The following is a 4,012-nucleotide window of genomic DNA, read 5'->3' as shown; positions in this document are numbered from 1 at the left end:
CCTTTAGGCGTAAGTGCCAAATAGTTGCAGGTCTGTATAGCCGCAATTGCAAATATTCACTTTCTGAGCATGCACGGTGTGAAAAACTGCAAAGATATGCTACGCAAACAGTCGTACGTTTCACTCTGAATCAGGCCCATAGGGTCATATATTGGGCAACTGCTTTAATACGTGACAAATATAAATAGTGAAGCAGTAAGCTGAGGTCTTTAAAAGTTATGTGGTGGGTCTCTGAAAAGGCACTTACCATTAGGGGTTAATTTTTTTGTATTTATATTAAACCCAGCCAATAGGATTTCACTGGGAAGTTTTGTTATATTTCTATAAATTCAGTGAGCCGGGGATACTGGGTCTTTCTGTTCCTGATCGTTGCTGCTACCTCCCACCCTCCCTTCTTAGGTTTATAGTTTAAGCTGTGTAACCATTCCTTCCTTATGCAGAAAATGCGCAGTGGATAGGAGAGCTGTGCAGTTGGCAATTAGTCGAAGGTGCTACCCCGATTGGCTGCTCGTCACTGCCCCTTTTGAAGTAACATGACTCTTGACCCTTTCTGCTTGGAGGGTCCCATGGCGTGCTTTGCGTGGCACTCCAATGTCGAATCTAGAAGAGGAACAGTCACGTTGACGCCAGATTAACACCGGCCAATTAGTAAAGATGTGATTCTTGGTTTAGTGGTTGAGCGATTGTTCCCCAAAGTTTATTGGTTGAACATTAGTTGTTAGCTGACTGCTATGCTCTCACCGCCACCAGGAATGTTTAATGCCTAAATAAACTGTGCTCTTTTAATTTGACAAAAATGTGAGCGTCCGTGTCTTATTTCAGGTTTACATAGTCACACACACACATATCTAGGCTGGTATATGCGAAGAAGGAAAGACCTCACACTAATATTTTAGAAAAAATGTTGTGTTTAACACATAGAACATGTCTGTAAAATGTGTAGTTTTAGCAGATACGAGAACTTTGTCTGATTTGTTCCTAAAGCAATGCATTACTTAATTAAAAAGAAATATTCATAATGATAATAACAACAATCTAATAGATGGGTGGTGTAAATGAAAAAGAGACACATGAAAGTTAAATAGGTGCGCTTTTATTGGTTGCAATTAAATCAAGAGCATGCAGAACATCTATTGGACATATGGGGTGGCTTCACACATTGTTTTTGTTTAATATCCTTCCTCCCTTCAATCCGATCGGTGGAAAGAGGCCCCTCTGTTTTCCTCCCGACTGTTGGCCTGGCCAGTGTATACCAGATCTAAAACAATGACTTAAAATTAGTGGGAGAAACAAGATGGAAGATCAATGAAAATGCATAGTGTTTGTTCACTGTATATTCCTTGGTAAATCTGATCCAGACGTCTGTCATTTCTTCCTGCTAATCTGGCTACTGGGGCACTTTTCTTTTATAGTCTATGGAATATGTTTCTATGTTTCACAAGAAATCAGCTTTAATTTTACATAATGTTTATTATCCTGTGATGCTATTCTCCTTGATATGCATAGCTTTATATCAGGAGGGGACAACCGGAGGTTTTCTAGATGTTGGTTTGCAGAGTGTTCTACAATCTGTAGTTCCACAACAGCCAGAAGACCGCAAGTTAAGCCGACTTTACATGTTCTGATACTTATTAGCACAGCAACTGACATGAGGCTACATGTACAGTCCCATCAAATAGTGATTGAATAGATAACTGCAATAAAAAAACACATTTCTATGTTCTATTGCTACAGGAAAGGTCTCATTGTATTTGCTCTGCTCTGATACTTTTTAATTTCCCCCCTATTCTCTAAGTTACACTTACTGCACTTCCTGCCGCATCTTCCACTGAAAATCCTCCATGCATTCGTTCCGCTTTTGGGATTCGAAGGACATATTCCTCTCCTTTAAGAGGTCAAGTCTGTCCCTGAATTGTCTCAGCACAGATGGTGGTGGCTGGCATTTTGGCTGGGCTGTGTTTTTTTTTGGCTGGATGTTTCTCTCTCTTACTTTTTTTAATTCCATATCTTGCACTTCTCGATGGTCTCTGGCATGGAAAAATGTGAGAGAGGACAATTAGATGACCTGCACACAAACATCAATACATATTTGCCAACTTTTCCTCGTTGACTTCAGGGAGATCCCGGGGGAGGTGGGTGTGCGGGGACGGGGCTTGACGAATCGCATCATTTTTTCCCCGCCCCCTAAACGGTTGTCACAATTTTGGCGAATTACAGCAGGGGGGTGGGGCTAGGATGACATGATATTTGCATCATTAAGCCCACCCCTGCCACTTATCTATTGTAGGAGCGAGAAACGGGAGGTCACCCAGAAATGCGGGAGTCTCCCGGACATCCTGGGAGACTCCCGGAATGTCAAATATGCGTTACAGAAAAACAGCTAATGAATCTTTACAGACTGAAGTGTCTTTTACATTTCTGTCTCAATTACTGAAGTCATGTTGTCTTACCTGTCAGTCTTTGATTAAATCTTGGTTTCCATGAAAATGGCCACCTCCATAAGCATCAATACATGAACATAGGACACAATTTCTGAACTGTGTCATCATGCCACAGATGGCGAAGCCAACCACGGCTCAGCATCAGGGAGAATGCCAGACTCTTCAGGGAGTGAGGAAGATCACCCCTATTTCAGGGAGTCTCCCTGACATTTAGGGAGAGTTGGCAAGTATGCATCAATACTCTTTCAAACCTGCTGTTATCTGACTTAGAAAAGATGTAATTCTCCATACCTTAAAAGTCTGTCTCTCTCAGCCCATGCCCACTCCGTTCGCTCGGCCAGGAAGCGATTTCTTCGGGCTGTGCAGTCTTGCTGTGCCTGATCTCTGTTGGTATTCATATCTTTTTGAAGGCGCGCTCTCTGCATGGCCGCTTCCTGAGTGTGTGGTCTTAGAGCAACCTGGAAATTATGAGACATTAGTGAAAAGGAAGTATCAGTTCTTCAGACAACCAGATAATGGAATTCTAAACTCACTACTACTAAATGCATCATGATGGGGGAAAGAACCCTCTAATGCTTTGATGTAGGAATTTTCCAAATAGTTTTATGTGATACAATATAAAAATCATTGCTTTTTATCCAAGTTTTGACAGTGATTGGGTTTCTGCTACATATTTTTTTGACTAACCATTTTTCTAACATTTGTGCTACATGTTGGGGGTTTTATATTACAATTTGATTAGCAACATGCTTTAGTATGAAAAAAAAACCTATGTAATAGCCATCCATGGTAATTAACATTATTCCATGAGCAGTAGTTTTTGACAAATTCAAATGTTAGTACCTTTATAACCATTTATTTTGGAGTAATTAACTTTATATTTAATTCTGTGTGTTGTGGGGGAGGGGTGAAGGCGGGGCTGTTTCTGTGTTTTTTTAATGAGAGAATGGAAAACAGCAAGGTCTGGTTTGGCAAATTATATGGCGTAAGAGAGGAGTGAAGCAGAGAATCAGTAGGTATTGCTGTAACACAGTGGACTTAGTTACTTTGACATGGATGAGATATTTATGATAACTGGCAATGCCAGAATGTAACAAAGAAAGATATCTTTCACAGCAGTTTATTTCAGCCACACGTTCTATTGCAGCTCCATAGTAACGTATTACCTCTCTACCTCTTAACATACAACTGAAGTTTCTCCCCTTTCCTAACATATCTGCAAACAAGTCCTCATACAGAAATCCAGCAGTTCCAAAGTTTGAGGAATTGAAAAGGAAAGCAGATGTTTTTGACAGGAGGATAATGTAAATGAAACATGATCTGTAAAGTGCTGCATAATATGTTAGCACAATTTAAAGATAATAATTTTAAACATCTGAAAAGTAGCAAATACTAGAAAGGAGAAAGAACTGCTTAGAAAGGTCAGCATGTGAAAAGCTATGGAGACCATCTTACTGAAACAATGAAAGTGTTAGGAGAGTTTTAAACTAATCTCTAAGGACAATATCCAAATAAATGTCTCCTATTAGTAGAGCAAATTTCTGAGATGCATAAAAAAAGCACGAAGGTGT

General features: G+C 40.1%; 1 long non-coding RNA gene across 1 annotated transcript; it reads right to left on the bottom strand.

Annotated features, from left to right (window-relative positions):
- Positions 1-1,123: 1,123 nt before the first annotated feature.
- LOC142160424 (uncharacterized) lies at positions 1,124-2,887 on the bottom strand. Its single transcript, XR_012693218.1, has 3 exons — positions 2,733-2,887; positions 1,806-2,027; positions 1,124-1,258 (listed from the first exon to the last, which is right to left on the bottom strand). It is a non-coding gene; the product is annotated as an uncharacterized LOC142160424 (long non-coding RNA).
- Between the last annotated feature and the right edge of the window lie 1,125 nt (positions 2,888-4,012).

This window comes from Mixophyes fleayi, chromosome 6 (assembly GCF_038048845.1).
Source record: "Mixophyes fleayi isolate aMixFle1 chromosome 6, aMixFle1.hap1, whole genome shotgun sequence".
Lineage (NCBI taxonomy): Eukaryota > Metazoa > Chordata > Amphibia > Anura > Limnodynastidae > Mixophyes > Mixophyes fleayi.
This window is presented reverse-complemented; position numbering and strand designations above follow the sequence as displayed.